General features: G+C 42.2%; 1 protein-coding gene across 11 annotated transcripts in view; it reads left to right on the forward strand.

The window, feature by feature from the left end:
• Positions 1-7,485: 7,485 nt before the first annotated feature.
• Positions 7,486-12,470, forward strand: part of BBX (BBX high mobility group box domain containing) — a 188,961-nt gene continuing 183,976 nt past the window's right edge. For 5 of the 11 annotated variants that reach the window (XM_075908083.2, XM_089772998.1, XM_075908117.2 and 2 more), the window contains exons 1-2: positions 7,486-7,633; positions 10,717-10,789. The gene's annotated coding sequence lies outside the window, so the exon portion shown is untranslated. Of the gene's footprint in view, positions 7,634-8,335; positions 8,663-8,869; positions 9,276-10,716; positions 10,790-12,470 lie in introns of those variants that run through there. The other 6 variants (XM_075908095.2, XM_075908102.2, XM_075908142.2 and 3 more) reach the window with 2 other exon arrangements.

Genomic DNA, 12,470 nt, shown 5'->3' on the forward strand with positions numbered 1-12,470 from the left:
AGAACTGTCAGAACTGTGGCATGACAAGCACAGGGAAAATGAGAGATCCTGGAAAGCCAATACAAGTTGGTACTTTATGGGTCAAATTCTGGCCCATTGAATTCCCCATGGACATTTTAACATTGACTCATAGATTGCAAATTCCAGGGAGCAGGGGAAATGTTTTAACATTAGGACCCAATTCTACAAGGAGTTCTTCATGGGCAGACTCCTATGCCCTTGTAGAACCTCATTTATTTCACACAACTTACACAAGAGAGCAGGGGTCTGCCATCTGAAAGCTTTTTGCAGAACTCGGAACTTAGGCTCAAATTCTACAAAGACTTAAACCTTAATTTTACTTCTGGGAGTAATTCTAAAGAAGCCAATGAGTCTATTAATTTATTTAAAGTTAAGCATATCTACAAACCTTAGCAGAACTCGGGCCTAAGTTTGCAATACATGGTGCTATATCTGTGTTTTAAATAATAATTTTATGTAAATAGGCAATGAGGATGTGTAGAAGTAACAAGGTAACCTGAATTATTAAAGAATGAAAATTGATAGTATTTGGGGAAGTGCTGAGCACACAACTCCCATTCATTTCAGTGGGAAGTTATAGCCACTCAGCACTTCTCAGGATCATGCCCTTAAGTCCCAATTTTGCTGGCTTTATTCATGGGCAGGATTTGGCACACTAATTGTAAGTTCTTCTGGACAGGAATGGTTTCTTCTTCTTTAGGAGCCAGTCCTCAAAATTCCCAGAGATCAATGGGAGCTTGGACAAAAGGAGAATGACAGAACTCCTATACCTCCATTTCCAGTGAAAGGTAAATTCTTAGATAATAATTATAATAAATGTATACATGACAGCAGTACGCAGAGAGCAGAAAAGAGGGCAATCAAAACAAAAGGTGAAAAGCTATTTCAGCGGTATTGAAATGTGAGGGGCATGAGAAGGAACATTAGAGCAATCTCAAATTAAACGAAACTAAATAGTTTTACGTTTTAAGCTATATCAGTCAGTTTCAGCAAAAACAACTAGAAGTCAATCCACAAAAGCTTATGCCCAAATAAATTTGTTAGTCTTTAAGTGTACATCTACACTGCGGGCTAAAGTCGAATTAAGTTATGCAACTTCATCTACATTAATTGCGTACCTTAACTCAGATTTTGGTGCTGTCCACACTGCAGGAAGTTGAAGGAAGAAATTATTTCGAAATAAACAGGCTTGCTGAATAGACACTCAGTTATTTTGAAATAATACTACTGTGTAGACATGCCCTAAGGTGTCGCAGGACTCCTGTTTTTTGGTTTTTTTAAACAGTTTTAATTGCATTTTATGTTTGAAGTGGCTAAAATTATAATTGTCATTTATTTGTTTCTTACAATGTGGTGAATGCTTATGGTATTAAGAGACACTGCACAGTGACAGGAAAATCCACTAGGCTTAGCACTGTTTTGACAAGGGCCTCACTGTTGCAAATATTTAGATACATGCTTAATTTTAAGTATGAGTAGCCCCAGGGACTCTCCAAATGTTGAAAGGTTAGTTAAGCATGTGCATAAGACCACGAAGGAACAGGACGAGTATCTGTAAGGCAAAGAGGCCAAAATGAAGCGAAAGATACCAGATTATACGTGTTCTTGTTCTGCTAAAGTAAGCAAAAGAGGCATCAGCTAGCCTATGACTCAATTCTCCTGTAAGGGTAGACTCTTCCACTTGCTGAAGGAATTTGTTTGTTTCCCCTCTGCACCTCCCTAACAGAAAATAATCTTTAGAGAAACACAGGAAATAAGAGAGGGCAGTATATAGAGCACTACATTGACAAGAAAGCTGGAGTCTACTCATGGCTTTGCTACTGATTTACCATGTTACCTTCAATAAGTCACTTCCACCTTTTGTCTGTTTTGTCTATTTAAACTATAAGCTCTTTGGAGCAGAAATTGTTTGGAAAGCACTTGGCCTGATGGCTGTGGGGTAGTGATGTAAAATCTGGTTTAAAATGTTAACCAATTAAACTATATGTTTAACCGTTTAACTAACCCATAGCCAGGCAGGGTGTGCTGCACCACACCCTGAGAGGGGAGCCTAGCCAGGTTGGAGCAGCCCCTTCCTCCCCTTCCCCCCGTTATCCCTTTAAATCTCTAGTTTGGGGCCTATACAATTAGCCACGTATAAATAATAAGGAAATAATAAGGAAAAAAGAGAAAGAGGAAAACAGTATAAAGGAAGTGGGAAATACATACAAAGATACAGGTTCATACGAAACAGCTTGAAGAATGAGAAGGAAATATATAGCCCGAGAACATGTATTCTAAATATAAATAACAGTATGAGGGAAAATGTGAATAACATGGAAGAGAGAAAGATATCGAATCATACTGTTAAATTGTACTCTCTTGTGGAGACACCTATAGAGGTTGGTAGGCCTATAAAATGCAAAATGATCCTCGCCCATTTTCCATAGTCCAGAAGGATTTGAGGTAGGGTTGGCAGATGGTTTCAACAAAAACATCCGACACACTTGACAATACATCACAATCTACATTACATCTTATTTAGAAACTATCGGAAATTTCTATTTTCTCATTTATATTTTCTCAATTTGTTTCCCGAACAGAAAGCTCAAATACTGGACTGTCCAGTTCAAAGCTGGACACCTGGCAACCCTAATTTGAGGTGTTATAGATAGAGCAACAGACTCTCTGGTTCTCCAAAAGTGGTTCTCCTGCACTGGTCTTTTGGCCCAAGTTAGTATTTCTGATCAGAAGAGGACATAGCTGTTTGGTTGTGGATGGAAACATGTTTTTCCTTTAATGTATACACATAAATTATGATTGATGCTAAAGGGTTCCAAAAGTGTCTGGAGGGAGGAAAACAGGCCCCCTTCCCCCACTCTAAATGTCTTCTTCAGCATTTCTATCCTGGAAGCTGCGAGGCTATGTCAGGGGCTGTGGATAGATATAGGCCATAGGAAAAGTGCAGGAACCTGTACATGTACAGCTCTCTCAGCTGTGTGCAAAGCCTAACAATGATAAAGCTTATATTCCTATAGTTGTCTTATGTTATGGCTTTCTCTCACACAATGACCATGTGTAATCAGCCATGGTAGAAGCTCCAGAGCCTGCAGAATCTAACTAGCCCAAGCTTTTCTTGTCCAATGACAAGGCTCTCAGCACAGCCAGAAAAGCACCCTTACTCCCACCCTACAGAGCAGCCAATGGCTACCTCTGCCCACAGGCAGCATGTAGCCTCTAGAAGTGGTGGAATAGCTAAGGAGAGGAATACTAAAAGGTCCACTCCTGTACCCATGGAAGTCAATGGGTTTCCCAGCTGGCCTCAAAAGAGGAAAATACAAACATATACGAAACAGATAGAAAAGGGGGAAGAAGTGTGGGTGGGTGGGAGGACAGATGATAGGATATACCATATTAACTGTGTCATAACATATGTAGAGGGGTATCACAGTACAGTCAGGGGCATCCAAACAACAAAACCCAACAATGGGATCTTTTTTTCTAAGCCCCAAATTCTGCAGCATGTAATACCCAGTCTGAATTCTGTATCTGCAAAGAGGCCCTTACTCAAGGAAGGCTCTGCATGCATGCAAGAGTCCATTCATGTGGAACACAGTATAGGATCAGGGCCCTACTCTTTGGATTATTTATTTCAGATGTATAGAAATGTTTAAGAGGATAACTGGTCATACGTTCTAGATACTCTTGACATTAGGGATGTAAAAGGTTAACCAGTAACCATTAGGCTTACCAGAATCTTTACTGGTTAACTGCACCTTGTATAAACCATGGCAGCTAGCCAGCCACACCGGACAGAAGCAGCCCTGGCCACTTCAAGCTAGCCAGCTGGCGAGACCCTGGTCCTGGCCATGGAGGGCCAGGTGAGCTGAAGCGGCCTCAGCTCAGCAAAAAGGCAGAACCCTGGCCACAGCCATGCCAGGGTGGGCCCAGTCCAGTTTTCATGACTAGCAGGCCAGGCTGGAGCAGCCCCTGCCATGCCTAGCTAGGAGGATCACAGCACCAGTAGGCCCTGCTGCCCTGCACTCGTCCACTGGAGTAAACCTCAGTTAACCATTAACTGATTAAATTATATAATTTTAATTGTTTAACCAGTTAACTGTTTTAACCAATATTTACATCCCTACTTGACATAACTTTAAAAATGCAAGTCTGGCCCAGCAGTACAATTTAAAATACTCCAGGATGGTTAAAAATGCAAATCTCCTTCTCTCTCACACAATTCCTCACTGACTCCTGCTTGTACCTTACAAGTTTTGACAATAGTAATTGAGCAATGCGGAAATATTTTCAAATGGGTGCTATGAAAAATCCATTTGCTGGAAATAATAAACAAAAACAAAACGTAGGAAAGACATTCACTAGCCCTTCATTGCTTATAAAAGGAGCCAGTGTGATAGCCCTAGAAAATAAACGTTCACTCTTGCAATATATGATATCTACATCAACAGCAACAGAACTCAAGCTTCTTATACTCCATATTAATAATACACCTCAGTTCACTTGTGATAGCACCATCTATCTCTAAGGGTGGTACTTAGATAGTCCTTCCACAAGTGAAGGGTGAAATTGTACCTTAGTATCTATGGGAAGTGATTTTTCCACTGACTTGCATGTTATGGAGTCTTTTGTGTGCAAAGTACATTTAAATTTACATTATAATTAGTAGCATTTGACATCCATTTTGCACAGGTGTGACCAACCACACAAGATGCCAGGAGAGAATCAGGCCTCAGAATGCTTGAGATTGCCAATAAGGCCACCAATTGTAATGTTCAACTATTAAGTATGTATTGGAGTAACATCACCAATTCATTTAATGTACTCCACTAAATGCCAGCATTAATTATTTCTATTCAGTAATAACCTTGGCTGGATTAGATCTGGTGACCAAGTGAAAGGTGCCATAATATAATATTAATCCCCACACTCAAAGGCAGCATATAAGGTACTAGAACTAGCACATGGGAATAGAACCCAAGGTTCCTAACTATGCCATTAGGTGTGGCCTCATTTATTTAACCTCCCTGTGCATTAATTTTCCTGTCTGTAAAAATGGAAATAATACAGGTTGAACCTCTCTAGTCCTGCACCCTCAGGACCTGACCACTGCTGAACTGGAGAATTTGCAGAACCAGGTGAGGTCAATATTGTCTAGCAGCATTACCAACACTTCTGCTGCTTACTGGCTTCTTAGAAGACATTTAGGGGGGTAATTAGAGCTACATAACAGCACAGTACACTGAGAGCCTGGACTGGTGGCTGTCAACAAACTTTATGGGACCATGGCAAACTTGGCCCACACCCATGAAAAGTGGACACTAAAATCATGCTGGACCATGGATGCTGGCAGACCTGAGAGTGCCAGACTAGAAAGGTTCAACCTGTACTATTTATCTATCTTTGTAAAATGCTTTGAGAGCTATACATGAAAATTACTAACCATGTGATGAGAATTTTGGCCAACAGTTCCAGGAGTGACTAGAGACTTGGGATTTACTGTCTGGCCTAAAATACCTAAATTGGACCTGACTTTCAGAGGGTGACTCTTGGCCTTAGCATTTTTTGAAAATCAATAAAAAAAATTAAGTTGAACACCAAAAAAGTGAAGCACCCCAAAATCACTAGCAATTTAGAAAATCTGGGTTGTTAATTCATATTTAATTATCCAGTCTCCAGCCATCCTTGCTTACAATAAGAGCTAGATTATGTAGTTTTATTATGCTGTTTAGAATTCTGCATTTCTCCTAAAAAGAGTGCTATGCAATGCAAGTCAAGTTAAAATGTATCTTTCAGCCACAAAGAAATTAATATATATGTTACACACACAAATCCTCCTATAAATTTACTTTGTCATTTTGTGAGATACAAACATTTTAAAATTAATTATTTATTATGATGTAACTACAATGCACTGGAATAAAAGCAAGGAGAGTTCAAACAACAGAGAGTGGGAGTTGAGGGGAAATCCACTCCTTTATTATGGAAAAAAAAAAAAACCTTACCAATGGGAGCTAATGGAGAGGAAAGGGGGGAAAAATGAGATTTGTTGAGCACTGGAGATATATGTGGTATCAAAGGATAAAAACCATTCTTATATCTTAAAAATAAATTAATATGTTGCCTGTATGAGGCTACCTTTCCCATTTTATTCTATTCTTATTACTGTTATTATTTATGATTTTTTATTTTGCCAAATGCTTCTTGGAAGACAGAATCATAGCTCCAAAGAACTTGTAATCTGAGGGATAGTTTCTATAAATTGAAAAATAAATGCCACATTTTGTCTTTTAAAAATACTTAAAGTACAGATGCCACAGGTTATCAGACATAATGAACAGTATTAGAGAGAATCAGGTTGTTTCATTTAAACAGAAAAAGGAGCTTTTCATAGTTGTAAGACGTGTCAGCAGGTTTTTCAATCCTCAATTGCAACAGTGATGCAGTTACACCAAAAGTTGCTGGTGTCATGCTGTTGTTTTGTTTGTGAACGTCTGAGATTAAAAATAAATGTCTAGATTTACTTCACATCCATGTAAATGTTAATCTGCGAGAGACCCTAACAGGACTGCATGTGTCATAGGAAAAACAACATGTGTATGGCATGCTGTGTATATTGTACTGTTATAATATCCCAGCTCATTAAAATAGCTTCAATTGTCCATATTAACATTAATTAAAAAAAACAACAACATATTGTTTATGTTAAACTGGTAAGGGCCTCAGAAACACCTTTTGGAAAGAAAGATTATTAACGCAAGATTCAGTACCAGTCCTTCATAGTATCGCTTTTCAATGTTATTGTCTGAAAACCTTTTGATAGTTCAGTGAGTAAATGACCATTTCAGCAAACTGTTTATCTTCATTGTTTTCAGTTCAGTGTGGTTGAACTGATTTTCTGTATTTACTAACTAACTAGTCATTGACTATATGGATGCATGTCAGCCTCTCTGAACTTCTCTGTGTATGTTTGGCCTCTGAATGAAATCATCCCGACTTAAAACAAAATCATCAGCAACAACTGAAATCCTGCCTTTGCTACTTGTTTACCAGCTCAGACTGGCAAATCATAACACAAAGAATTTCTCTTCCATGGGGCACTAGACAGTGGCAATAAAAAAAACCCACTTCGGTATCCAGTGGAGTCGTAGTTTATTACCACAACCCTCCCAAGTCAACCAATGGACACCAGTTTCAAGCATGTATAACTAGTGCAGATCTGCCTTGCTCTCACTGACCTGAGTTTGCTGGTCCTTCTACCTGCCTTGCTAGGCTGCCTACAGGTCCTGAAACATTATTAAAAGAAACGTGATGATCTTTGTGTGTGAGTGTGTGTGCATAGGAGAGTGTGTGTGTGTCTCTCTCTCTCTCTCTCTCTCTCTTTGGGTGTAACGGGCCAGCTGTATGGCTGGCGAGCCTGTCCTTCAGCCCCTGAGCCAATGGCAGGCTGCCTTATATAAAAATGAATGTTTTCAGTCTCTCCGGCTTGCATGTACTGTATGTGGAGCAGTGTACAGTGGAAACCCAGGCTGTGCTGTGAGCTCGTCTCTTCACTTTCCCATAGAGAAACACTGACTGGCCACTGAAACACACACACACTCAGGCACACAGAGAGGTAAGTGCCCACCACCCAGCGCCTTTCCCTTCTCAATCCAGGCAGGAGAGGTGCCCTCTCCTCACACTTTCCTTTTTTTATTACTCACTTAACAGCACTGGGGCAGCCCCCAAGGACTCCTCCAGCAGCAGCCGCCGCCGGTAGGGTGGACTTGGAGGAAGGCAGAGACCTTTCCATGTCCTGGGCTGCTGCTGCTGCCACAATTCCCAGTCACTTTTCCTCCCTCGTTGCACCCCAGCCTTCCTTTCAAACTTTGGATGGGGTGGGGGGAGTGGGCTTGCTTCTCTCGCTTCCTTCCCTTCGTTAAAAGGCCAGGCGTGGAAGGCGGGTGGAGGGGGGAAGAGGTGAATTGCAATGCAATGCATAAGGGAAAAAAATACACCGGGGTAGGCCAGCCAGTGCCAGGCTGCGTTTGAACCAGTACCTCTCACCACACAGAGGCAAGAGCAGCAGCAGCAGCAGCAGCAACAACGGAGGACCGGGGCGGGGGGGTGCAAAAAAAGAGGGAGCGAGAAGCTGGAAGAGAGAGGAGGGATAACAACAACAAACCAGCCACACCGGCTGTGCGTTTGTGAGGGGGCTTGACAGGGAAATTGTGGCAGCTAGAAACGAAACTTCGTTCCGGGGGGAGGGGGGAAGTGCGTTGATTTATTTTCGTGGCCAGGTTTCTCTGTGTTTCTGTGCCACTGAAAAAAAAAAAGGGGGGGGGGGAAGCCAACATCAACCAGGCTCAGTTGCTCGCTTTGAGAGTTGGGAGCTGTATTTTCCGGTAGAGCCATCCGTGCGATGCACTCCTCCTCCTCCTCTAACAACCACCAAAAATGTTGTAATTTACTAGAGAAAAAGTGGGGATAGTGCAAGCCGGGGAGGAAGAAAGAATACAAGGGGGGGGAGGGACGGAGGAGGAGAGAGGCTGTGTCAGGATTTTGCATGAATGTGGGATTATGTTGTGTCAATAAGTTTAAGGTGGAGAGAGAGAGAGGCTGGGGGGAAGGAAGGCCTTGGCTGTTTAAAGTCCTATTTCTGAAGGTAAGTTGTGACATTGGATGGTCGCGATGACAGAAAACTTGGAGATAATTTGCCCCAGGAGGGGGTTGGTGCCTTTAATGGGGGTTACTCAGTCATTAGGAGCCAGATTGGTGTTAAACTGTTATTTGCTGCTGCGATATCGGGTCGCTGGTAAATTACAGAAATCAGACTCTCTCCCCCCCCCCTCCCGTTTCTCTCTCTTCTTCCTCTCTCTGTTATTTGCAATGTATGAAACTTACATGGCTAGGAAGAGAACCGATCCAGTGTAGGTTTGCAATGGGGGAAGAAGGGAGGAAACAGCATTGCTCCTGGGCTCTGTAAAACGGCAGGTTTGGGTTAGAAATATCTTTTTTACAGCCCGCTGCCGCTGAACGAGGAAGGTAAAATGAAACGATGCAAAAAGAAGCTGAGACAACATGTACGACAGAGAGAGCGAGCGAGCGAGAGGCACCGACAAGCTATTTTTTGCTTTCCTTTTCTGTAGAAAGGGGAAAGAAAATGCCTGGGTCTCTCCCACTCCCTGTGAGCAATGGCTCGCTGCTTGTCTTTTAACTGTGTGAGGGGCAAATTAGCGACTTCTCACGAGAGGATCTTGTTTAAAAGTTTTTAAGAGGTGAGAGTCTGTGTTGGGGGAAAGGCGGGGAGGGGGAGCAGAGCCTTGTGGAAGGTTGGTGGCGAGAAATCAGCCAGGCTGCTGAGGATGGTCACTTGGCCTGGGGCTTTGAAACCATTGCCTGTCCTACTAATGACACGTTCAAGTCCCAGATCTAGGCACGGCAGAGGTGGGGGCCGCTGGCCAGCCCTCCCCAGCCCCACTCCCCGATATTAACACGCTGTGGAGATGGAGCAGGGACAGGAGTCCAGGTCTCCATGTGGCTCTTTGCAGCAGCAGCAGCACCTCCTCCCCGGTGGCAGCGGCAGCAGCGGGATCAGCGCCCGGGCCCGCGGGGAGGAGGAGGGGAACAGCAGCAGGGAGGTGTTTTTTGCCAGTCTGATTCACCAAATCTCGTTGGGGAGGGAAGGCTGGAGGGTGGGGGGGGGGAAGCCTCCCCGTCGCCCCCTATTCCCCCCTTTCTCCGTCCCCTCCTGAAAGGTGTTGTGCAGACTTTTCCCCCTGGGAGGGTGAGATTTGTGCATTACATTATTGCTCCTCTCCTCCCCCCCAAAGCAAGATGGACTCTCTTCTCTCTCTCTTTCTCTCCCCCCTCTCCCTGTGTCTTGTCAGCCTTTAAGATCGACATTTTGTAACTAAGATGCAAACTTGATGGTGACCAGGAGGCAAAAGGGAAAGCCGGGGGTCAGTCTCGCCTCTCTCCATATTTAATACCTTCCCTTTCACCCCACCCCAGAGCCCGGATTCCGGTGGCCCTACACTTCGCACAGGGGGTGGCGGTGGTGGTTTGCAAATGCATTTCCCCACGCGCTGTCTGGATTCAGGTCTCTCTAATCTCCGTATGGATTGCGAGGGTGGAGGGGCTTGTTTGGCGTTTTCAGGACTCTCCAGACCTGGAAAAGGGGAATGGGCATTACCTGGAACTGTGCTACAACGTTACAGGCGCCTCTCCTCCTCCCTCTGTGTACATCTAGTACCTGAAATCCGGGCTTGTTGATTTCCTAATATTATTACTACGTCGCTGAATTTACCACGCTGGGGATTGAGCCAGGGCACTTGTGTAAATCGTGTGGGTTTTATTGTGGCTTATTTTTTTGTGATCAACTTTCTGCCTTTTATTTGGATGCGGCGCATATTTTCATGGGGAGAGCGAGCAAGAAAATAACCCACCCCGCTGATGCACACTCAGATGATTTGTTCCACTTGCCCAGTCCCAATGCCCTTTAAAGACATGGTGCATCTTTTGTTTGCTGTTTAAGGGTTCCTGTGACTGTCAACCTGCTTCCCGTTTTAAGGAGAACTTAGAGGCGGGGGGAGGGGTGTGTGAGGAGGAAGCAAGTTTCAAGTTTTGGGAATTTCTCCTCTTGTTGGCGTTGTGGCGAGTTGCAATACTGTAAAATCATGGTGTACTGATGATGTGCCTGTATTTGATACTTTATAGGTCACTATCACATGACAAAGGCTCGGAGACAGCTTCATCTTCCTCTCTCTGTTATTTCCATTTGCCTTCCTGGGTAAGTATGTAAACTGTTCACCCAGGGAAAAAGTGTAATTGTTGTTAATGAGATCCAGCCTATCTCCCTGTTCCTTTTCATGGGGAAGATGCTAGTTCAGGATTTAGCAACCCAGAAAACATGTTTTCTCTTGGGTCCTCACAGGAACTGTCATATTACAAAGTTTGTATTTTAGCACTGCAAAAGGGATGGGTTTCACCAACATGTAAATTAGAAAGCTCTCAGTTTTGAGATCTTATTAGGTCACTTATGAAAGAAAAACCCTTGCCTTTGAAAGAACAGTTTAATTATGGGAAAAGTTTTAAAACAATGATTGGTTTTAAGTGCAACACTGTGAGTTAAAAAGTTATTAGCCATAAACAGACTGTATAACTTGAAGCTAGGAATAGGGATGGAAAAATATGAAGGGATATATATATTTAAGAAATCCATGAAGTGTCTGTTAGGAGTTGGGGGAAAGTTGTAATGCTAGGTTGACAGGAGTTAACTTAGTTTTAACATGCAAATCCCACTTTCCTGGTAATTCTAGTGCTTTCTGTATCTTTTACTATTTCTCTTCCTGAGATTGGTTAATATAGGTAGCTACTGAATTTGAAAGACAAATTTTAGTGATTAAATTGCTAATATTCCAAAGTACTTTTAGGTACTACCGCATGTTTGTTTGTTTATTTTTGGAAGAGTTTTATACTGTTGAACCAATGTAATTGTTTCAGAGATTCGAGCAATGCAGGCCAAATAAAGAGCTGGTATAAGTGCGTGTAACTCAAGTGGTGTTGGTGCAGTTGAACCTAGCCCCAGTGGTCTGATTTTGGCGACTGATGATGGAAAAACAGCAATATTGCAAATATTGAGAATATATAGTTTAAAAAACCCATATATTTAGGGGATGAGATTTGTTCTCATAAAAAGCTCATAAATAACACAGTCTTGATCTTCAGCAGTCCCTGTATGGCAAACATGTGGTATGTGGTGATTTCAAATAGGCAAAGGAGGCTGTTGAGAGTAGTTGTTCTTATGGAATCTTTTGTAATAGGTGTAGCCACAATACTAACTATTGGTATACTTGTAGCAGAGAGACTGCGTCCCATGACTTGTCAGAATGTTGGAGGGAGGTGGATTCTGTCACCAAGTTAACACCTAAATTCCAATATTCAGTCTGTATGGGCAGGCAGACGGTTGGAATATATATGTGCCTTTCATCCTTTGACATATACTATAATGGCAAAAGAAACTGAATGCAAAATAAACCAATTAAAATTGTATTGCAAGAACATTTGCATTGGAAAAATATAGCTTTCAAAAACTGCTAGCCAGACTTTATAATCTTATTCACAAGAATTGCATTTTCTGCAGAATAATTGATGCAACAGTCTTTACAAAGTGAAATCGTAGTACAAAAATTCTAAATCTTATAGCTAGGACTCCGACTATGTGTTCAGATTGGAGCAGCATACATTGACTTCTGAAAAAAAAAAAAAGTTCCATGCATACACTTGAAATCAAATTAGAATTCTGGACCGACAAAAGGTTTTATTTGGTGTATTGGTGTAGGATTTTTGAGAAGAATAGAACTTTGAGAGCTTGCATCATAACTGATAAATGGTCCTGGCATGACTAAAATACTATCCTCAGACCTTGCACTTAATATATTAGCTTACAATACAATATGAAGATGTATGGG

The sequence above is a fragment of the Pelodiscus sinensis genome, chromosome 1 (assembly GCF_052426305.1).
Source record: "Pelodiscus sinensis isolate ZL-2025 chromosome 1, ASM5242630v1, whole genome shotgun sequence".
Classification (NCBI taxonomy): domain Eukaryota; kingdom Metazoa; phylum Chordata; order Testudines; family Trionychidae; genus Pelodiscus; species Pelodiscus sinensis.